Genomic DNA, 24693 nt, shown 5'->3' on the forward strand with positions numbered 1-24693 from the left:
GTTTTCTTGCTCCACCTCATGGACCAGATGGCAGCATTGGGCAAGGGAAAAGGCAGTAACACTCGCATCATGATAAGCTGGTTGTGATGTACAGACATGTTGGCCTTGTCCCATTCCTGCTCCCTTGACTTGGAACACCTGGTAAAGAAGTGCCGACCATTCTACCAGTTCCACAATCAGCAAGAATGAAGCAGTGTACCCTAATACCTGTCATCCTGTGGCAGGAAACTTTAACCAGGCCGGTTGAGTGTTCAGGGCATCTTCCATCTCTCACTGTTGCAGTCAGAGGTCCCCAAAAAGGGTGACAATCATAGTAGTGCACAAGAAGAGCAGGGTGAGCTGCCTCAACAATCATCACCCAGTTGCACACGTGTCTAGTGTGATGAAGTACTTTAAGAGGTTGGTCATAGCTAGAATCAACTCCTGCAAAGCAAGGTCCTGCATCACAATACGTCTACTATGGACGCAATCAGTGGCTCTCAACTTGGTCGCAGATCACCTGGACAATGGTAACACCCATGTCAGGCTGCTGTTTATTAATGACATCTCAGCATTCAACACGATCATATTGTCAATTCTAATCACCCCAGCTCCAAAACCTGTGCCTCTTTACCTCCCTCTACACTGGATCCTCGATTTCCTCAATGAGAGGCCACAGTCTGTGGAATCTGAAATAACATCTCCTCGTTGACAATCAACATTGGCGCACTTCAATGATGCATGCTTAGCTCACTGCTCTACACTCTCTACACCCACAATTGTGTGGCTCGGCACATCTCAAAGGCCATTTGTAAATCTGCCAACAACACAACTATTGTTGGCAGTATTTCAGTTGGTGATGAAGAGGCGTACAGAAGCAAGATAGATCAGCTGGTTGAGTGGTGCCACAGCAACAACCTTGCACTCAATGTCAGTAATGCCAAGGAACTAATTGTGGACTTCAGGAAGGGGAAGTTGAAGGAACATTCACGACTCTTCATCGAGGGTTCAGCGGTGGACAGGGTGGGGGGGTGTGAGTGACCCATCAGGGCATGGCAGCAGATGCCTGGTTACTGCCACTGTGGCCAGCTCTGAGGATCAACAGGGAAGGGTAAAGTCAGACAGTGTGGAAGTTGTAAGGGACTCAATAGTTCAGGAGATTGTGTGTCTGCAAAAGAGACACCAATATGGTATGTTGCCTCCCAGGTGCTCGGGACCAGGATGTATTGAAGTGGCTGCAGGATATTATCAAGGGGGAGGATGAACAGCCAGAGGTCGTGGTGCATAATGGCACCATTGACATAGGCAGTAGAAGGGAAGAGATCCTATGAAGTGAGTATATAGAGTTAGGAAAGAAGCTGAAGAGTAGGACCTCCAAGATAGTAATCTCCAGATTACCCCTGGTGCCATGGGCTAGTGTAGGTAGGAATGAGGTGACAGCATGGATGAATGAGTGGCAGAGGAGATGCTGCAGGGGACAGGGTCTCAAGTTCTTGGATTATTGGAATCTTTAGATTTTAATGAATCGAGAATACTACCAATCTCCTAGCTGGGAGGTTTTCTAATGCTACTCGGGAGAGTTTAAACTAGCTTTGCAGGGGGCTGGGAACCTGAGCCCCTGGTCAGTAAGGCAAGGATCAGATGGGAAGATAGATGTCAGGGAAAGAAAGTACTGAAAAGCAAAATCAAAATAACAGGTATGATGGACTGGATAGTTTGAAGTGTGTATATTTTAATGCTAGGGTACTATGGGTAAGGGTGATGAACTTAAGAGCATGGATCAGTACATGCAGCTACAATGTTATGGCCATTACTGAAACTTGGTTGAGAGGGGGTCAGGAATGGGTACCAAGTTTCAAAGTTTTAGAAAAGATAGACAAGATAAAAGGATTGGGGGGGGGGGGTTGCACTACTAATCAGGGTCACCTAATGGAGGAAGTCAAACTCTGAGTCCATTTGGGTGGAAATCAGGAATAGGAAGGGCACAATCACACTGATGGGATTGAACTACAGAGCCCCCTCCCCAATAGCCAATGGACATTGAGGAACAGATATGTAATTACGTTAAAGAAATGTATAAAAATAATAGGGATGTCATGGGGGATTTCAACTTCCCAAATACGAACTGGGACCTTCTTAATGTAAGGGGCAAAATGTATTAATTGTATCCAGGAAGGTTTCTTAAATCAATATGTGGATGGTCCGATAAGATTAGGGGTCATACTGGACCTGTTGTTGGATTATGAGCCTGACCAGGTAAGTAACCTTTCAGTGGGTGAGCAATTAGGGAACAGTGACCACAACTCCTTAACTTTCAGGATAGCTATAGATAAGTATGGTTTTTGCAGGAGAGTTTTAAATTGGAGTAGGGAAAATTATGAAGGCATTAGGCAGGAACTAAGAAGGGTTAATTGCGAACACCTTTTCTCTAGCAAGTCCACTTTAGACATGTGGAGGGTGTTTAAAAATCAATTGCACAGAGTACAGGAAAGGTATGTTACTGTTAGAAGGATGGATGGGAATGGAAAGATAAGAGAACCTTGGGTGTCCAGAGAGGTGATGAATTTAGTCAAATATGTAAAGCTTTGGATGTTTGGATCAAACGAAGCACCTGAAGACTATAAAGAAGCCAGAAAAAAAACTATAGAAGGGTATCAGGAAAGTCAGGAGAGGTCATGAACAGTCCTTGGCAAGCAGGATTAAGGCAAATCCCAAGGCATTCTATACATACTTCAAGAGCAAGAGGATAGCTAGGCATAGGGGGGGGGATCACTCAAGGATAAAGGGGAGAACATTTGCTTGAGAATGCGGAGTGTGAGAGAGGTACTTAATGAGTATCTTGCTGCAGTATTTACCAAGCAAAAGCATATGGAGGACCAAGAGATCTGTGCTGAGTTTATAAATACATTAGGGCATCGAGAGGTCAAGAAGGATGAAGTGTTGGGCCTCCAAATGAGTATTAAGGTGGATAAGTCCCCAGGGTCTGATGGGATTTACCCCAACTTATCGAAGCAGGCAAGAGATGAGATTGCAGGGGCCTTGACCAGTAACTTTGTGTCCTCTCAAGGCACGGAGGAGGCCTCAGAGGACTAGCAAGTGGCTAACATTGTACCTCCATTTAAGAAGGCATCAAAGGGAATTCCTAGGAACTACAGACCAGTGAGCCCACATCAATTTTAGGGAAATTGCTGGAGAAAATTCTTTGGGATAGGATATATGAGCATGTGGAAACCCATGGCCTAATTAGAGAGAGCTAGCATGGCTTTGTTGAGGGAAGATTGTGTTTTACTAATTTGAATGAATTTTTTGTCTAGGTGACGAGAGAGATTGATGCAGTTAGGGAAGTGGATGTCAGCTACACTGACGTTAGTAAGTTGTTTGACAACGTCCCTCATGGGACACTAATCCTAAACATTAAGATGCACGGGGTCCACAGTGGATTGCCTTGCACAAAGAAGACAGAGGGTAGTGGTTGGAGGTCTGTAATTAGTGGTGCTCTACAGCGATCTGTACTGGAACCTCTGCTGTTTGTGATGTATATAAATGACCTGGATGAAAATGTAGGTGGGTGGGTTAGTAAATTTGTGGATGACACAGAGATTGGTGGAATTCTGGAGAGTGTGGAAGACTGGCAAAGAATACAGCACGATATAGATCTGTTGCAGATAAAGACAGAAATGGCAAACTGAGTTTAACCCAGATAAATGTGAGGTGTTGCCCTTCAGAACGGCAAATGCAAGCAGACAGTACACTGTTATGGGCAAGAGCCCTAACAGTGTTGCTAAGCAGAGAGATCGTGGGATCCAAGTTCATAGATCCCTGAAAGTGGTGACACAGGTCGATAAGGTGATTAAGGTGGCTTATGGAATGCTTGGTTTCATTAGTTAAGGCACTGAATTCAAAAGTCAGGAACTCCTTAACTTTATAAAACTCTGTTTCACCCACATCTGGAGTATTGCATACAGTTCTGGTCCCCCCACTACAGGAAGGATATTGAGGGTTTGAAGAGGGTGCAGAAGATACTTACTGGAATGCTGCCTGGTTTAGAAGGCAGATGCTATCATGAGAGGCTGGATAAACTTGGGTTGTTTTCTCTGGAACAGCAGAGACTGGGGGGAGATCTGATAGGGGTTATAAGATTATTACAGGCATAAATAGAGTAGATAGGGAGTATTTGTTTCCCAGGGTTGAAATGTCCAAAACCACAAGGCATGCATTGAAGGTGAGAGGGTTATGTTCAAGGGGAATGTGAGGGGTAAGTTTTTACTCAGGGAGTGGTGACTGACTCAGGGAATGAGCTGCCTGGTATGGTGATATAGGCTTTTAAGACGTAATATGGATGTAAGGAAGATGGAATGATATGGACATTGTGTAGGTAGGAGGAAATAGTGTTTGAGTATTTCTGATTTGCTTCTTAGTTGATTTGGCACAACACTGTGGGCTGAACAGCCTGCTCCTGTGCTGTACTGTTGAATGTTCTTGGGTTATTGCAATAAATAGTTTTTTTATTACAGATTGCAATGAACTGCTGCCACAAACAATACATTTCATTACATCTGGCAGTGATATTAAACCTGATTCAGATTCGGGCTTGAGGAAGCCTGTGTTAGGTCTGTGCAGAGGCCTGGCGACTACCAACACAACTAGAGGACCTAACACACTAGACCACTGCCATACCACCACCAAGTAGCCTCCTATTCTAACCTCGTCTGCACTTTGATAAATCAAACCACCTGACCATGCGTCTTCAGCCTATATAAAGAGACAGGAGAGCGCAGCCCCAGTGAAGACGGCCACAAAGAGCGGCACAGGAGAAGCGGAGGAGTGCTTCTAGTCGGTGGACTAGATCTCATTCAAGGATTTGTCAGCAGACCACAATGAATATGAATTCATAACGAAATGCATGGATGAGTGTATACCCACAAAAACAGAGTCTTTCCCAACAAAAACAGCGAGATGAAATGAAAGGGTATAATCTGATGGAGTAGATCTATGGCATTTAAGGCTGAGGACCTACAGTAGATTTTTATAAGAAATCCAGGAATGATCTCTGGAAGGCCACTGTGAGTGCAAAAGAGTCAATTTCAGTTTAAACTAGAATCACAGATAAATGATTGACAGCTGTGGCAGAATTTGTGCAATGTTACTTCCTACAAGGTGAGATTGGTTAGTGTGAACGTCAATAACCCATCACATCCAGATGAACTCAATGTCTTTTATATATGGTCTAATAGGGAGAACTATAAAACACCCACAAGTCTCCAAGTCTCCAGATAACCTTCTAATCTCAGTCTTTGAACTGACATCTGGGCATCTTTCAAGAGGGTAAATCCATGAAAGACATCTGGTCCAGATGGAATAACTAGCTAGGTACAAAAGATCCGTGTGGTCCAACTGGCTGGATATTTATGGATATCTTCAACCTCTCACTGTTTGAAGTGCCCACCTGCTTGAAAATGGCTTCAATTGTACCAGTGCCCAAGAAGAGCATGGAGACTTGTCTTAGAGACTACCATCCGAAAGCGCTGACATCGACTGTAGTGAAGTGCTTTGAGAGGTTGGTCATGATGTGAATCAATTCCTTCCTCAAATGTGACCTGGATCTATTTCAAAGCCTGTCCATCATCTACATGGCTCAGGTCGGGAGTGTTATGGAACACTCGCCACTCGCCTGGATGAGTGCAGCTCCATCAACACTCAAGAAGCTTGACATCATCCAGTACAAGGTAGCCCACTTGATTGGTACCCCTTCCACAAGCAGCCAAACCCTCCACCATTGACGAACAGTTGTTGCAGTGTGTACTGTCTACAAGATGCACTGCAACCACACACCAAAGCTCCTAAGGCAGCACCTTCCAGACCCATGTCCACCACCATCTAGAAGGACAAGAACAGCAGATACCTGGGAACACCACCACTTAGAAATTCCCCTCCGAGTCACTCACCATCCTGACTTGGAAACATATCGCCATTCCTTCATTGTCACTGGGTCAACATCATGGAATTCCCTCCCTAATAACACTGTGGACCTACACCTCAGGGACTGAAGCAGTTCAAGAAGGCAGCTCATCATTACCTTCTCAAGGGCAATGGGGTTGGGCAATAAATGCTGGCTTAGCTGGTGACACCCACGTCCCGTGCGTGAATACATCTTAAAAAAAAATAATGTTTTAAAAATTTGGCTAGTGCACAATAAGCCAAGAGTAGATGTGATTTCTCCGATTCCTCACTCTGTTCTGGACAACAGGAACACATGTGTTGATGTTCAACACAATCATCACAAAATTTCCCATCAAGCTTCAAGAATTTCCTATCCTCCACTGCAAGTAGATCCAGGAGTGAGAAAGGACACTTGATTGAATGGTGCTTCAACAAGAACCTCCCACTCATCATTAGCAAGACTAAAGAACTGACTTCAGACAGTGGAAGAAGGGTGAACACTTGTCAGACTATATTGAGGAATCAGTGACGGAGAGAGTCAGCAGCTTTAAATTCCCTGTCATTAACATATCAGGTGACCTGTTCCAGGCCCAGCAAATAGATGCAATCACATGGAAGCCACACCAGTGTCTACTTATTTTATTTTAAAAGAAGGTTAAGGAAGTCTGGCACGTCACTGACACTTTCAACAGTAGTACTGTTGAAAGTATCCTAACTTGTTGCATCATATTCTGGTATGCACAGAAATGTAAGAAACTGCAGAGGATAGTGGACATAGTACAAAACTTCAAGACTACATCCCTTCCCACCATCAACTGTATTTAAACAAGGCAACATCTATCATCAAAAAATACCCACCATGTGGACCTTCTTCTCAGAGCTACCATTGGGCTGGAGGCACAGAAGCCTGACATCCTACACCACCAGCTACTTCTCTTAAACCAACTGGTTCTTGACCAACCTGTACAACCCTAATCACGACCCACAAAATGCATTCAAAACTGGCCTGGTAAATAGAGGCAGAGGGTGAGTACTTTTCTGAAAAGAAGTCTATCACAGGGTCGGTACTGGAACATTTGTTATCTGTGATGTACATTCATTGTTTGTAAATGGAACAGGGAGATAGATCAGCTGCAATATTAGGTGGAGCCATTGCAAATGGAATTTGAGCTTGATAAGTGTAATGCAATGCATTTTGGGAGGGCAAGCAAAATAAGGACATAAGGCAGGGCCTTTGAGAGGATGGTGAACGGAAGGACCTTACGAAACAAATATATAAATTCCTGAAAATGGTAGTAAAGGTGGATAAGGAGTTTATATATACATAGTTGATTCAGGTTAACTGGCATATATCAGATCTAGTACATTTTAGCCTAATTAAGCAGCTGCTCCAATTAGTCCAAGTTTTATGGAAATAGTTAAAAAGGCATTGTATATAAAACTGAGTAACAAATTATGTACTTAAATACATATAGAACAAATTAGAACACCACCAATACTACAACAGTACTATAAAATTGTGTATTTGTTCCTAGTGAGGGCTGCATGAAGGAGATAAGTCTCGACCAAAAAAGGTGTAAAGTGTTCCTTCCCTCCACTAACCTGCAGGTCACCCGTGGGCAAGGTGTAGCACCTGCTTAGCAGTGCCCCCCCCCCCCCACAAACAGGGACACACTAAACCATGTTCGCCCACATCAAACAATGATGAGCTCCTGGTAGTTATCGATGGATGAATTCATCCAGAGTAGGCTGCCGTGTGTGGGGTGCTAGGGAGGGGTAGCTCCACTCCGGAAGGGGCTTGTCGAGTCCTTTCTGGGGCAGCTCACTCACCTTTGGTCCCCACTGGACACTCAGCTCTTACCTGTGTCTCTGTGTTTCTGTTTGCATGTGACAGCAGCCACACCGTGATTCACTGCTTTGACAGGCGTGCTAAACCAAGTGAGGGTAGCCAGTGGACCTGAAATTCTAGTGGAATAGGGACATGCCTGTCCTAGTACGTGAAGTCATTTCTGGCAGATTGGGTGGATGAAATCAACAGTGCTTTCCAATGGCCAAGAAGGTAGCTCTGCAAGGCTTCGTGGAGAGCAAAGGGCACGATAAGGCATGGAAGAGGCTCAAGTTTTCCACTGCAACCAAGAAAGACCGCAGTTTGTGACACTACTCATACCATTGGACCCGGACTTCTGAGTTCAAGAGTAAAACTGTCCCAGTGCCACAGCTTTTCGGACTGAACCTAGGTCTCTGGCAATGACTCAACTAGCAGTGCTAGTGTGTACGTACTGATCGCAAAGGCCTGCTTCAAAGAATTTGCTCTGCTGTCCATACAGATAAGTTTTACAGAGGTGGCATCCAACAAGTATTTTACATTACTGAATGCCACCACGTTTGATCAGAGGACCTGGAACAATAAGACAATGCTTGTGAAACACACAGGTGAACCACCGTAGTGGGCAGTATCTCAATTATGGTCTCAAAGTACAGCATGAGTTAGAGAGCCTAGTAAACCTTTACTGCAGAAATTAAAAAAGTATGGTGGTATGGCTTTGCCAAATTTTAGAATGTATTACTGGGCAATTAATATTCGATATATTCATTTTTGGATTCATTTCTCAGACATACATGACTATCCTTTATGGGTGGATTTGGAGAAAAACTCGGTGAAGGGGTAATCTTTGGCCTCTTTACTGAGAGCTTCTCTTCCATTTTTGCTTTCTAAGATTGGTAGTCGAGACCTTAATCCCATTATTAAATGAGAGAAATGATTAAATTAAAAACGGTACTTAAGGAGTCCATTTAGAATGTGCTGACACAGAAAGCGTGCAAAGCAACTTGCAGGGCAACTTATAAACCAATTTGCAAAATGAGGATGAAACAATAGCTTGCTGATTAAAGAAGCGATACGGGTAACGGGAAGACATGCTTAACGGTTGAACAATAACGGTGTTAATGCGCTGAGGCTGATAAGTGGGCCAAAGGGTAATCACATTTGTAATTTTGTAATGAGATTAAGGAAGAATGTCTGCACCTCACATGGGTGCAACTCACAAAGTCGTAAACAAGTAGGGTATAAAAAACTGTGCAAAGTGTGATTCGGCACTCAATCTAGCAGGAGCTGGTTGGGTCCGACTCTGCAGACTCGAAAAATAAAGTTTACCGTTCTGCAAATTGCTGAGACTCAGTGTGTTTCTGACAACGTGGGGGCTCGTCCGGGATCCACACTCCGGCCGCGGTGGACACGAGGAAGGACATCGGAGACGGTGCACCCCGCCGAGTTTGGCGGTCCCTGACTCCTTGCTCGTCGCTCCGGCGCGGCTTGAGCGAGTGATATCCGGACAGCGCAGAGCGGTAAACGGGGAGAAGGGGACAGTACCTGGTACTGGAAGTCCCCAGGACGCACCGGGTAAGTGCCTACTATTATAGTAGAAGGGTGCGGGAATAAGTAAGGACGGAGAAGACCGGGATAGCTACCCGGGGGTCCTCCTGATAAAAGTCCTTGGGACGCACCGGGTAAAGTGCCTACTGTTGCAGTAGAAGGGTGCGGGATTAAGTAAGAGCGGAATAAGATGGGAGGGGGTGGCTCTAAAAAGAAAGAGGAAACGGAAAGACCGGGACCATACCCGGGGGTTCCTCCTGATAGCCCCCTCGGTAGAATGTTTGAGAATTGGGGATGTGGAAGACTAAAAGGGAAACAAAAGAAAAAAATGATACAGTACTGTTTAATTTGGTCGAAACAGCCGATAGAAAAACCTGCGGTCTGGTGGCCGCGGCTTGGGTCTGAGGAGGATTGGGTACGACAAGCCTTAAACATTTACGTTAATTCAAAACCAAATGTAAAATCGGAAGAAATTGCTTATGCTTTTTGTTGGGCTCCCTGGCCAGGAGTAACAACAAAGAGTTTTAAATTGGGCATTAAAGGGGAGTGGAAGTGGGACCCACTCGATCATTTACCCCCTCCCTATGTCCAGCCTTCTGCGCCCCTTGCGGGAGCAGAGGGAGGACGTGAAGAAAGTGAAAAAACAGAAGAAATAGACCCGGAGAGGGAAGAGAGGGATGTTAGGGAAAAAGCAAAGGCAAGGATCGAAACAAGGAGTGTGACAGGAGCAGATAAGAAAAAGAAGGACGAATCAAAAAGGGAAGAGGTATCGATGTATCCCCTTCGAGAGGTTCCAATGGGAGGAGCACAAGGAGGGACAGGATTTGTAAACGTCCCTCTGACAAGTACCGAAGTACGAGGATTTAAGAAAGATATGAAAACTTTATTAGAAGATCCAATGGGACTGGCAGAACAGTTGGATCAATTCTTAGGACCTAATGTTTACACTTGGGAAGAAATGCATGCGATTATGGGAACGCTATTTTCTGCACAAGAGAGGCAAATGATACGACAAGCTGCAATATCAATTTGGGGAAGGGAACAGCCGAATGAGTTACCGGGGGACCGGAAATTTCCAGTAAACGACCCACAGTGGGACAAACAAGCAGAAGAGGGAAGACGCAATATGCGACAGTGGCGAGAGTACATCATTAAGGGAATAAGGGAGGCTGTGCCAAAAGGTCACAACTTTGCCAAGGCGTTTGGAAACCACCAAGGGAAAGATGAGAGCCCAACCGACTTCCTCGATAGGGTGCCGAAAAATGTGCAACAGTATGCGGGGGTGGACCCTAATTCGGCAGTAGGGGAACAATTCATACGAATTGAATTTGTATCAAAAGCATGGCAAGACATCCGGAAGAAGCAACTCCGGTGGACCGTCTTGCCCCAAGGGTTCACGGAGTCCCCAAACCTATTCGAACAGGTACTGGAGCAAGTATTGGCTGGATTCCATTGTACCGAAAAGAACCAACTATTACAGTATGTCGATGACCTATTACTATCGGGACCAGCAGAGGAGGTAGTGCGAGACGATACTATAAGACTCCTGAATTACCTAGGAGAAAAAGGATTGCGGGTGTCCAAGAAGAAACTGCAATTTGTCGAGAAGGAAATAACATATCTCGGACACAGAGTCAGTAAAGGGCACCGCCAAATAACCCCAGAAAGAATAGTGGGAATAACTAAAATACCGCTTCCCAGGACAAAGAAGGAAATAAGACAATTTCTGGGCTTAGTGGGCTATTGCCGGATTTGGATAGAGAATTATACCTCCCTGGTGAAGTTTATGTACGACAAATTGGCAAAGGAAGACCGGGGAATAATCAGCTGGACCGAAGAAGAAGAACAGAAGTTCAGGAAAATAAAAGGGCAACTAATTCGGGCCCCGGTATTAACACTGCCAGCACTGGAAAAGCCCTTTCAGCTGTATGCAACAAACAATGAAGGAACTGCGTTAGGAGTACTAACCCAAGAAAAAGGAGGAAAGCGGCAACCTGTGGCCTTTTTATCAAAAATGTTAGACCCGGTATCCCGGGGATGGCCGACGTGCATACAAGCCGTAGCGGCAGCAGCCGTACTAGTAGAAGCAGCACGGAAATTAACCTTTGGGGGAAGAATGACGGTGTATACCCCGCACTCCGTTAGCACCCTCTTAGCCCAAAAAGCTCAGCGGTGGTTGACGGACTCTCGCATACTGAAATACGAAACCATTCTGATGGTCGGGGATGATTTAAGCTTTGAAAAGAACAATAGTTGTAACCCGGCACAGTTCTTATACGGGGAATCAACAGGGGAGGAAACCGAGCATAACTGCGTGGAGCTAACAGACCTTCAGACAAAAAGAAGGGAAGATCTACAAGAAGTTCCCCTAATTGAAGGCGAGGAACTATATATCGACGGCTCCTCCAGATGCATCAATGGGGTACGACACAGTAGATATGCTATTATAAACGGGAGGACTAGGGAGACGGTGGAGTCCGGCCGGCTCCCGGGTAATTGGTCAGCCCAGTCTTGTGAACTATATGCCTTGCAGAGGGGACTGCAACTGTTAAGAAACAAAATAGGCACTATATACACCGATTCTAAGTATGCCTATGGAGTGGTACACACCTTCGGAAAGATTTGGAAAGAACGGGGGTTGATAACAGCCAGAGGAAGGGAATTAGCTCACGAACAAATGATAAGCATGACTCTGGAAGCCCTAACATTACCTCAAGAAATTGCAGTGGTTCACGTTCCAGGACATCAACGAGGAACAGCCCCGGAAGCAATAGGAAACCGGCTCGCAGATGAAGAAGCCAAACGGGCAGCAATGGAAAAAACGGTCCGACTTCTAACCCTGATACCAATAAGGGAAGGGCTTAACAAACTACCAGTCTTCACCCAAGTAGAAATAGACGCTATGAGCCAGCTGGGAGCCCGACAAACATCAGAAGGCGAGTGGAAGACCCCCGACGGACGGCAAGTACTGAATAAGGAAGTAACTCGTCATATACTGCAACAACTACACCAACAAAGCCATTGGGGAGTGCAAGCTATGTGCGACACTATCCTAAGGGACTATGTTTGTAAAGGGATATTCACACTAGCTCAACAGGAGGTGTGGGGCTGTTACACCTGCCAAAAGGTAAACAAGAAAATGATGCGTGCCACCCATAAGGGGGGACAAACACTAGCCGTCCGACCGTTCCATCGGATCCAAATAGACTTTACGGAACTACCACAAGTTCAGAGATGGAAGTACCTGTTAGTAATTGTGGATCACTTCACTCGGTGGGTGGAAGCATTCCCAACCACTAAAGCGGACGCCCCTACAGTGGCACGGATCCTATTAGAAAATATAGTCCCGAGATATGGAATAATGGGGTCTATTGATTCAGATAGGGGAACACACTTTGCCTCAAAAACACACCAGCTAATCTGTGACGCCTTAGGAATCCAGTGGAAGCTGCACACCCCCTGGCACCCTCAGAGCTCAGGAAGAGTTGAGAGGATGAACAGTACTCTGAAGACGCAATTGACAAAACTAATGATGGAAACCAAGCTACCCTGGACCAAGTGTCTACCCCTGGCCCTACTAAGAATCCGCACGGCTCCTCGAAAAGATATAGGAGTATCCCCTTATGAAATGTTGTTTGGCCTTCCATATTGGAACAAGGTGGAGGGCTATCCTTCCCTGCAAGGGGGAGATGTCTTTGTAAGGGACTATTTACAGGCACTGTCTCGTTCTTTTGCAGAATTGCGCAGGAAGGGGTTACTCGCACAAACCCCACCTCTGGACTTCGCACTCCACCGAACTCAGCCCGGTGACTGGGTCCTGATTAAGACTTGGGAGCCAGAGAAGTTACAGCCGCAGTGGGAAGGCCCATTCCAGGTGCTACTGACCACCGAAGCCGCAGTAAGGACAAAAGAAAAAGGGTGGACCCACGCCGCGAGAATCAAGGGACCCGTAAAGCCCGAAGAAGGTGCAGAATGGACTTGCGTCCAGGGAGAAGACCCAATGGTGCTAAAGCTCAAAAGACGGACAGAATGAACTTTGGGACTGTAATGTATATACTGCTATTGTTGAGAAGCGCTGAAGGGGGATGTGATAAGTGCAGGACGACGGTAAGGGTGGGCATGACGGTTTTTCCAGGGTCCTTTGTATCACACTCGCATGTAAACGAGAAATGTTATGACTACAACAAAAAGGAGGCTGGTGGCGAACCGCTTTAGGGGTTATAGGAGGGGGATTGATGGTCCTCCTTCTGCTACCATGTCTGATCCCCTGCTTGCGGGAGCTAGTAGCTCGGGTGGCAAGACAAGTCATGCAACCAGGGGCCCCAGCTGATCCTGTTCAGGTACTCCTACAAAGGGAAATAGAGCTAGAGGAAGAAGCCTATGTAAACCCGTGGCAAAAGCCCAACTGATAGCACATTCTAAAAAGAAAAAGGGTGGATTGAGAGAAATGATTAAATTAAAGACGGTACTTAAGGAGTCCATTTAGAATGTGCTGACACAGAAAGAGCGTGCAAAGCAGCTTGCAGGGCAACGTATAAACCAATTTGCAAAATGAGGATGAAACAATAGCTTGCTGATTAAAGAAGCGATACGGGTAACGGGAAGACATGCTTAACGGTTGAACAATAACGGTGTTAATGCGCTGAGGCTGATAAGTGGGCCAAAGGGTAATCACATTTGTAATTTTGTAATGAGATTAAGGAAGAATGTCTGCACCTCACATGGGTGCAACTCACAAAGTCGTAAACAAGTAGGGTATAAAAAACTGTGCAAAGTGTGATTCGGCACTCAATCTAGCAGGAGCTGGTTGGGTCCGACTCTGCAGACTCGAAAAATAAAGTTTACCGTTCTGCAAATTGCTGAGACTCAGTGTGTTTCTGACATTAAACATACATTAAGAATTTGGTTTCAATTTCAGAGATTCTTTGACTTTAATAATTTTGTCCTTTCTAGTAAAATCCATCTCAATTATTTTTTTTAAAATCCATCAATTCCCAATCAGACCTTTTCAATTTGGAAAACCAAAGGAATAGTAACTTTTTTAGAGGAATGTAATGAAACTGACAATTGCCACCATTCATGAAGGATATGTTAATTTGTATTGTAGCAAGGCAAGTAGAATACTGAAGCAGCCATTTCAATTCAGCTGCTAGCTTGAACATCTTAGCTTAACATTGGACCAATAGTCAACAATATAGATTTATAATTTATAGCAGCACTCTATGGTAGGGCTGCAGCAATAGCACAGGAATCAAAATATGTAGTTTACTGCCAGCTCTTTAGTCCAGAGATGATCTCCATTACAATGAGAATGGCCTCGGTTGGAGTTGAAGAACCAGATCTTATACTGAGTCACGTCACTCCCAGACTGACCCCGGTGTTGCCAGCTGGTTCTGTCTGAGAAATATTGGAGGATGGGGCTTAAATCATTTCATGATGATTCTGGACATTTGGGGGTGGAAAAGACCTATGGATTGCTCAGAGACCAGTTTTACTGCTGCTTTTTACAGTTTCACGTTTTTTTAGTGTCAATATATGAGGATCTAACTTGGACTCAACATATCAATGCAGCTACAAAAAAGGCACAACTCATTAGGAGTTTCAGGAGATTTGGCATGTCACCAAAGACACCTGCAAATACCCACAGATGAACAGTGGAGAACATTCTATCTGGCTGCAATGCCGTCTAGTATTGGGGGGGGGGGGGTCTACTGCAAAGGATCTCAATAAGCTGTAGAGAGTTGTAAACTTCGCTTCAACATGGGCACTAGACTCTGCAGTATCTGGGACATCTTTAATGAGTGATGCCTCAAAAAGGCGGCATCCATACTTGAAGACACCCCATCACCCAGGCCATGCCTTGTTCTCATTGCCACTGGCAGGAGAAGGCACAGAAAGCAAGGCACTCATTGATTCCGGAACAGCTTCTTCCCCTCTGCCATCTGATTTCTGAATGAACATTGAACCCATGAACACTAGCTAACTACTTTTTATTTCTATTTTTCCCAATGTACACACACACACACACAGAGTAATTCATGTTTATTTTCTAGCAATATGTATGCATTGCTGCACAAAGACACCAAATCTCACGACATACGCGGGTGATTTTAAAGCCGATTCTGACCCTCGAGAAACCCCGTCGACCGCCGCGGGCTGTGATGGACGCCAGCAAATCACCGCGGGGGAGCGGTTTACCGGTCACCCTGCACCGACCCCTCCTACCCCGCGGCTGTACCTGCGTTATTCTGCGGGTTGGGCTGACCGCAGCAGAACAGAATTAAGATAGTTACTCACCTCCGTTCTCGGCGATGTCAGCCCGTGGGGGCCGCCATCTTGTCACAATAACTTTATTGACACACGGAAGCCGTGGAGACGGGTTTCATCAGCAAGCAGGATCTCCTCACTGACTTCAGATACCCACACTCCAGATGTATTTTATCCCCCAACAATACTTGTCACTGCAATCGTTCCCCGGTGTCCCAACTTTTCTCACCCAAAAGCAAACGACTGCAGAAAATGGAGTTAATGAAATAAAACATACGATGCTCGATGTAGTGAGAAGGTCAGGCTGTAGTCTCAGAGAGAGAGAGAAAGTTTGCATTTCAGATGGATGGCTTTTCAATTTATACTTCTTGCTATTTAATATATATATTTAACTGATGCGTTCCATTATATTGTTGCTCAGGATTAGTACAAATTATGTAACTGCAAAACACTCGCTGCATTCCAACTCCCAGCAAAAATTACAAAGGAATAACTTGGAACAGGAAAATGGTAACGTAAAGAAACCTGCTACAGCGTCATAAGAATATGGTCTATTCGATGTTTTGTAGCCGGATTACGTATGTCAGACATGCTCAGACTACCAGAAAGGAGGGGCTCGTTATGTAACTTGCCTCGTGAGTATTGTTGGGTGAGTGTTTATAATCCTATTTAAAGACAGTAATTGCACTTGTATTCAGAAATCAGTAGCGATAAGCATTTGTTGATTACTCGTAAATGTATTTTTAGCTTTGCATTTTAATTGGTAACTGTAAACCGAAGTTTGTTAGGACATATTTAAAATGAAATATTGTAGCGGTGTGCTACATGCAGCGCTAAAATTACGACACGGAGTCGGTAACTGCAGTCGAAGGAAAAAACTTTATTCGAAATCTTCAGCCTCACTTTTAAGACTCTCTCAACCTGCCCCCCATGGCGCAGAGGCTCCAAAGCTGTGCTCGCAAACCCCTGTAGGCTATCTAATTGTGAGTCGGTTCGGATGTGCCAGGAAATGGGTCGCCACATAACCCCCCCCCCCCCCCCCCCCCGCAGAACCGGCGATACACCCCCCCCAATGTCCACAGTCTGGGCCAGAACCTGCTTGGGAGGTCGGCCTCTGCGCCGAGGTGCCAGAAACTCGGCCGGTTGCGCCAGGTCCACATGGGCCGGTTTGAGGCGGTCCACTGTGAAAACCTCCTCTTTCCCCCCAATGTCCAGCACGAACGTGGACCCGTTGTTCCGGAGCACCATAAATGGCCCCTCGTATGGCCGCCCCTTCGTACAAACACAAACTTACAGTTCTGTAGGTCTTTGGGTACGCAGGTCGGGTGCTGCCCGTGCTGTGAAGTGGGTATGGGGGCCAGGTTACTGAGCTTCTCGCGTAGTCTGCCCAGGACTGCTGCGGGATCTTCCTCTTGCCCCCGTGGGGCTGGTAGGAACTCCCCAGGGACGACCAGGGGCGCGCCGTATACCAACTCGGCCGACAAGGCGTGCAGGTCGTCCTTGGGCGCTGTGCGGATGCCGAGTAGGACCCAAGGAAGCTCGTCCGCGCAGTTGGCTCCTCGCCATGAGGGCCGACTTCAGGTGACGGTGGAAACGCTCCACTAGCCCGTTCGACTGGGTGGTAGGCAGTGGTGTGGTGCAGCTGAGTCCCCAAAAGGCTGGCCATAGCTGACCACAGGCTGGAGGTGAACCGGGCACCTCTGTCGGAGGTAATGTGGGCCGGTTCACCAAAGCGAGATATCCAGGTGGCGATCAGGGCTCAGGCGCAAGATTCGGAGGTGGTGTCGGTGAGCGGGACCGCCTCTGGCCATCTTGTGAACCGGTCCACGATAGTCAGGAGGTGCCGTGCTCCTCGCGACACTGGCAGGGGCCCACGATATCCACATGAATGTGGTCGAAACGCCGGTGGGCGGGATGGAACTGCTGCGGTAGGGCTTTGGTGTGCCGCTGCACCTTGGCCGTCTGGCAGTGCATGCACGTTTTGGCCCATTCACTGACCTGTTTGCAGAGTCTGTGCCAAACGAACCTGCTGGAAACCATCCGGACAGTTGTCCGGATGGAGGGATGCGCCAAGTTATGAATGGAGTCGAAAAAGTGGCACCGCCAGGCTGTCGGGATGACGGGGCGGGGCTGGCCGGTGGCGACGTCACAGAGTAGGGTCCTCTCACCCGGGCCCACGGGGAGGTCCTGAAGCTGCAAACCGGAGACTGCGGTTCTGTAACTCGGAATCTCCTCATCCGCCTGCTGCGCCTCTGCCAGTGCCTCAAAGTCTACCCCTTGGGAAAGGGCATGAACGGTAGGGCGAGAGAGCGCATCCGCCACGACATTGTCCTTACCCGAGACGTGCCGGACATCCGTCGTGTATTCAGAGATGTAGGACAGGTGGCGTTGCTGGCGGGACGACCAGGGGTCGGACGCTTTCGTAAACGCAAAGGTAAGCGGTTTGTGGCCTGTGAACGTGGTGAAGGGCCGACCTTCTAGGAAGTACCTGAAATGCCGGATTGCCAGGTAGAGCGCCAACAGTTCCCGGTCGAAAGCACTGTACTTGAGCTCGGGTGGCCGCAGGTGTTTGCTGAAAAATGCCAGGGGTTGCCAGCGACCTGCGATGAGTTGCTTCAGCACCCCACCGACTGCCGTGTTTGATGCGTCCACTGTGAGGGCGGTAGGGGCGTCCATTCTGGGATGTACTAGCATTGCGGCGTCCGCCAAAGCTTCCTTCGTTTGAACGAAAGCGGCGGCGGACTCCTCGTCCCAGGTAATGTCCTTGCTCGGACCCGACATCAGGGCGAACAGGGGGCGCATGATCCGGGCAGCTGAAGGGAGGAAGCGGCGGTAGAAATTGACCATACCTACGAATTCCTGAAGGCCTTTGATCGTGGTGGGTCGGGGAAAGAGGCGGACCGCATCTACCTTAGCGGGCAGAGGGGTTGCCCCGTCTTTAGTAATCCTGTGGCCCAGGAAGTCAATGGTATCGAGTCCGAACTGGCATTTGGCAGGGTTGATTGTAAGACCGTACTCACTCAGTCGGGCGCAGAGTTGAAGGAGGTGGGACAGATGCTCCTGACGACTGCTGCTGGCTATGAGGATGTCATCCAAATAGATGAACGCGAAGTCCAGGTCCCATCCCACCGCGTCCATTAACCGCTGGAACGTCTGTGCGGCATTCTTCAGGCCGAACGGCATGCGGAGGAACTCGAAAAGGCCAAACGGGGTGATGAGAGCCGTTTTGGGGACGTCGTCAGGATGCATCGGGATTTGATGGTACCCTCGGACGAGGTCTACCTTGGAGAAGGTCCGTGCGCCGTGCAGGTTTGCTGCAAAGTCCTGAATGTGCGGCACAGGGTAGCGGTCTGGTGTGGTAGCCTCGTTCAGCCTGCGGTAGTCGCCGCACGGTCTCCAGCCCCCCGTCGCTTTGGGCACCATGTGCAGGGGGGAGGCCCATGGGCTATCGGACCGCCGGATGATCCCCAATTCCTCCATCCTCTGGAACTCCTCCTTCGCCAGTTGGAGCTTGTCCGGGGGAAACCGCCGAGCGCGGGCATGGAGGGGTGGTCCCTGGGTCGGTATGTGGTGCTGTACGCCGTGCCTGGGCATGGCCGCTGTGAACTGCGGTGCCAGAACCGATGGGAAATCCGCCAGGACCCTGGTGAAGTCGTTGTCGGACAGCGTGATGGAGCCGAGGTGAGGGGCTGGCAACTGGGCTGCACCCAGGGAGAACGTCTGAAAGGTCTCGGCGTGGGCAGGTCGACCAGTAGGCTGTGAGCCCGCAAAAAATCCGCACCCAGAAGCGGTTGGGCTACGGCGGCCAGTGTGAAGTCCCACGTGAACTGGCTGGAGCCGAACTGTAGCTGCACCTGACGGGTGCCATAGGTCCTTACTGTGCTGCCATTCACGGCCCTCAGGGGGGGACCCGGTGCCCTGCTGTGGGTGTCGTAACTCGTCGGAGGTAAAACGCTGATCTCAGCCCCAGTATCGACCAAAAACCGGCATCCCGACCTTCTATCCCACACATACAGGAGGCTATCCCGATGGCCAGCCGCCGTAGCCATCAGCGGCGGCTGGCCCTGGCGTTTCCCGGGAACTCGCAGGGCGGGCGACAACGGCGGGCTTCTGCGCCCCACCGCTGGTGGTAGAAGCACCAGTGTTCATTGGGCCGGGGGTTGGCGGGCTCTGCGGCCGGGCCTGGACTGGTTTGCTGCCGGGAGCGTGGCTGGGAGATCTGTGTGATGGACGCCCCGCTCACCTTTTTGGCGTTCCACAGCAAGTCCGCCCGGGCTGCCACCTTCCGGGGGTCACTGAAATCCGCGTCGGACAGCAGCAGGCGTATGTCCTCGGGCAGCTGCTCCAGGAATGCCTGCTGAAACATGAGGCAGGATGTGTGTCCGTCGGCCAGAGACAACATCTCATTCATTAAAGCCGATGGAGGTCTGTCGCCCAAGCCATCCAGGTGCAGTAAACGGCCAGCCCGCTCACGCCGTGAGAGTCCGAAAGTCCTGAGGAGCAGGGCTTTGAATTCCGTGTACTTGCCGTCTGCCGGGGGCGACTGTATGAACTCCGCGACCTGGGCCGCTGTGTCCTGGTCGAGGGAGCTCACCACGTAGTAGTAGCGGGTGTCTTCTGAGGTGATCTGGCGAACGTGGAATTGGGCTTCGGCTTGCTGGAACCATAGGTCCGGGCGCTGTGTCCAGAAACCCGGCAGTTTCAACAAAACCGCATGAACAGAGGCGGCGTCGGTCATTTCTGGTCCAAAAATCGTTTGGACCGTCGGGGTCACCAATTGTAGCGGTGTGCTACACGCAGCGCTAAAATTACGACACGGAGTCGGTAACTGCAGTCGAAGGAAAAAACTTTATTCGAAATCTTCAGCCTCACTTTTAAGCCTCTCTCAACCTGCCCCCCATGGCGCAGAGGCTCCAAAGCTCTGTGCTCGCAAACCCCCGTAGGCTATCTAATTGTGAGTCGGTTTGGATGTGCCAGGAAATGGGTCGCCACAATATAAGGGGTCACTTCTTTCAGTGCCTCTCATTAAAATCAATATTATACTCTCTGTAACAAATTGTGCTGAAGGCAAGAGGGTGTAGGCTTACACGAATAAGAGTTATATTTACAATTCTATCGTGAAATTCTTTCTCCATAATCGTTTTTCAGGATCTGGACATCTGTGTTGAGAAATTGTTTTGATGTCCTGAATAATATGGTACAAGAATATAGACCACTAGTTCATGGAGATTTTAGCAATTTAACTTTCAAAGGAATAGCGGTGTAAATATCTATTAATAGTTATGCCCTTCTGAGTTTCTGGTTAATATGAATGAAATTTGAAGCTAGAATTTAGTTAGTGTGTGTGAAGCTATTGTGTAATCTACCAGTTGTCAGTGCTGGGATACTATAGTAATAAAGGAATCTCATAGGATGTTTGGCTAATTGGCACATGTTTTCTCATTATGGTGAGAAGTGGTTGCCACACTTTCTGGTTTTCAGTGTCTTTTTAAAAAGTTTCCTTTTATAAGCAGAAGTGCTGCTGTTGCTAGATAAGCCTGGTTGGCCTTACTTTCAATATGAGCTGAGTGGTTTGAAGAAAGGCAAGATGTTGCAAGACTCCTGATTGAAAGTATGTATTAATAGTATGCAGCTCTGCAGCTGTGAAATGCTGAGTCAAGTCACTTTTATTGTAATTTTGACCATAACTGCTGGTACAGTACATGGTAAAAATGAGACAACGTTTTTCAGGACCATGGTGTTACATGACACAGTATAAAAACTAAACTGAACTACGTAAAAAAAACACAACACAGAGAAAGCTACACTAGACTACAGACCTACGCAGGACTGCATAAAGTGCACAAAACAATGCAGACATTACAATAAATAATAAACAGGACAATAGGGCAGTAAGGTGTCAGTCCAGGCTTCGGGTATTGAGGAGTCTGATAGCTTGGGGGAAGAAACTGTTACATAGTCTGGTCGTGAGAGCCTGAATGCTTCGGAGCCTTTTCCCAGAGGGAAATGCTGTTTCCTTTGTGGATGCAGCGTATAGTGTAAATGTCCGTGATGGTGGGAAGAGAGACCCTAATGATCTTCTCAGCTGACCTCACTATCCGCTGCAGGGTCTTGCGATCTGAGATGGTGCAATTTCCGAACCAGGCAGTGATGCAGCTGCTCAGAATGCTCTCAGTACAACCCCTGTAGAGTGTGATGAGGTTGGGGGGGTGGGAGATGGACTTTCCTCAGTCTTTGCAGAAAGTAGAAGACTGCTGGGCTTTCTTTGCTAGGGAGCTGGTGTTGAGGGACCAGTTGAGATTCTCCATCAGGTGAACACCAAGATATTTGGTGCTCTTTATGATCTGTACTGAGGAGCCGTTGATGTTCATTTTTTCATTTTTCAATCTTTTTTATTGATTTTCAAGTAAAGAATATACAAATCGAAAGACGAGTTTAATTAGATAATATAAAAGACATATAAACAGCAATAGTAAAAACAGAAAGTATATAATGTCAAAATCAAATAGGTAATATATTATGCTGTAATATATACAATGGTCAAAAATAAATTACAACTCCTCATAGCAATTGTAAACAAAGATTGGAAATTTTATCGATAAAGAAAGAAAAACCCCATTAACTAAACTGAAACAAAAAAAAGAGAAAGAAAAAAAAAGGGAAAGAAAAAGAAAGATTGGGCAGTCCAATTGAGGATAAACTTTAAAAAGAGAGAGAGAGAGAAAAAACACATGCTTCCAGTCATCTCCGAACCTTCATGGATAAGGATTTTCTCCAAAGAGAATAAAGAAATATAAATAAATAAGTAAAAATTAAATCATGTGAAAATATTGAATAGAGGGTCGCTAGACTTGTTCAAAATTAAAGGATGTATCAAATGTCCAGCTTCTAATTTTCTCCAAGCTTAGACATGACATAATGGAGGAGAGCCAATAGAAAACAGTAGGTGGGTTAGATTCTTTCCAGTGTGGCAAAATAGCTGTCCTAGCCAGTAAAGTTGAAAAAGCGATCACATGTTGGGCAGAGGCAGACACTTTGCTTGCTTCCTCTGGAAAAATCACAAAAATTGCTGTAAGTGGATTAGGTTGAACATCCATATGTATAACTTTAGATAATATACCAAACACATCCCTCCAAAAATTATTTAAACTTACACATGACCAAAACATATGGGTTAGAGTAGCCACTTCTGCGCTACATCTGTCACAAATAGGGCTTATATTAGGAAAGATATGCGCCAGTTTATCTTTGGACATATGGGCCCTGTGTACTATCTTAAACTGAATTAAAATATGGTGTGCGCAGACAGATGAATTATTAACTAGATAATAAATTTTACTCCATTGGTTATCTGAGAGTGAATGTTGAAGTTCTACTTTCCAGGAGCATTGAACCCTATCATTAGGCGACATGCGAGCATTCATTAACTGTTTATAAATGATAGCTATTAATCGTTTTTGAAAAGGTTTAAACTGAAAAATAACATAAGCCAAATTTAAAGAGCAGGACAAGGGGTAATTCGGTAAAAAATCACGTAAAAAATTCCTAACCTGTACATACCTGAAAAAATGTGTATTAGAGATATCATATTTATACATTGACTGTGAAAAAGACATTAAACAATCTCGTAAAAACAAATCTAAAAAAACTTTTATTCCCTTAATTTTCCATGAATTCCCTTAATTTTCCATGTTACAAAAGCCTTATCCAAAGTTGATGGTTTAAAAAAGAAATTAGAATAAATATTACTAGAAAGTAAAAGATCATTTAATTCAAAAAATCTATGAAATAGAAACCAAATTTTTAAAATATATTTAACAATAGGGTTAAGAGCTTGTCTACCTATTCTGGAGAGCGAAAACGGAAGAGGAGCTCCTAATAAAGAAGCTAACGAAAACCCCACTACTGAATTTTCCTCCAACTGTAACCATGAATGGCGATCTTGATCGTCTATATCATAAATCAAAAAGTAATATAATGAATATTAATTGCCCAATAATAAAATCTAAAGTTTGGTAAAGCCAGTCCTCCATCTTTTTTTGATTTTTACAATAAAAGTTTATTCACTCTCGAGCTTTTATTATTCCAAACATAAGACAAAATCAGAGAGTCTATTTTATCAAAAAATGCTTTTGGAACAAAAGAGGGAACTGCTTGAAATATATATAAAAATTTCAGTAGAATAACCATTTTTATAGCATTTATTCGACCTATCGATGACATTGACATAGGTGACCATTTGGAAAGCGCCTGTTGAGTATATTCAACTAAAGGGAAGAAATTATACCTATATAGGTCTTTAAAATTTTTTGTAATTTTGATACCAAGGTAAGTAAAATGGTTTTTGGCAATATTAGAAGGTATTTGATCATAATAATAAAAATAATTATTAATAGGAAATAATTTGCTTTTATTTAAATTAAGTTTATATCCAGAAAAAGTACCAAATTCCATAAATATAGATAACAGAGAAGGAAGAGATTTCTTAGGATTTGAAATGTAAACTAATAAATCATCCGCGTATAACGAAACTTTATGTAATTTATCCCCTCTCCTAATACCCAGCACAGAATTAGAATCCCTAAGAGCGATAGCAAGTGGTTCTAAAGCCAAATTAAATAATAAAGGGCTAAGGGGACAGCCCTGACGGGTACCTCTATATAATCTAAAGTAAGGAGACTTTTGATTATTAGTTAGAACTGCAGCATGATAAATCAATTTAATCCAGGAAATAAATCCCGGACCAAAATTGAACCTCTTCAAAAGCTAAAACAGATAAGGCCACTCCACCCTATCAAAGGCTTTCTCTACATCCAAAGATATAATACATTCAGATTATTTGGCTGAGGGGGAATAAATGATATTTAATAATATTTGAATATTAAAATATAAGTACCTATTTTTAATAAATCCTGTTCGATCGTTTGAGATAACATTAGGCAAGATACTCTCAAGCCTATTTGCAAGAATCTTAGAGAGGATTTTAAAATCTACATTCAGTAAAGAAACAGGTCTATAGAATACACATTCCAGTGGGTCTTTTCCTTTTTTTGGAATCAATGAAATTAGTGCTTCATAAAAAGTTTTAGGAAGGTTCCCAGAGGATGTAGAATCAGTGAACGTTTGATGTGGTA

At 45.8% G+C, this 24693-nt stretch overlaps 2 protein-coding genes across 2 annotated transcripts in view; one reads left to right on the forward strand and one right to left on the reverse strand.

Annotated features, from left to right (window-relative positions):
* Positions 1–15791, reverse strand: part of LOC132395572 (cytochrome c oxidase assembly factor 1 homolog) — an 84726-nt gene extending 68935 nt beyond the window's left edge. The window contains exon 1 of the mRNA XM_059972372.1: positions 15590–15791. The gene's annotated coding sequence lies outside the window, so the exon portion shown is untranslated. The remainder of the gene's footprint in view (positions 1–15589) is intronic.
* A 374-nt stretch (positions 15792–16165) lies between these two features.
* blvra (biliverdin reductase A) overlaps positions 16166–24693 on the forward strand; it is a 54122-nt gene continuing 45594 nt past the window's right edge. Inside the window, exon 1 of the mRNA XM_059972375.1 lies at positions 16166–16208. The gene's annotated coding sequence lies outside the window, so the exon portion shown is untranslated. The remainder of the gene's footprint in view (positions 16209–24693) is intronic.

Source organism: Hypanus sabinus, chromosome 6 (genome assembly GCF_030144855.1).
Source record: "Hypanus sabinus isolate sHypSab1 chromosome 6, sHypSab1.hap1, whole genome shotgun sequence".
Lineage (NCBI taxonomy): Eukaryota > Metazoa > Chordata > Chondrichthyes > Myliobatiformes > Dasyatidae > Hypanus > Hypanus sabinus.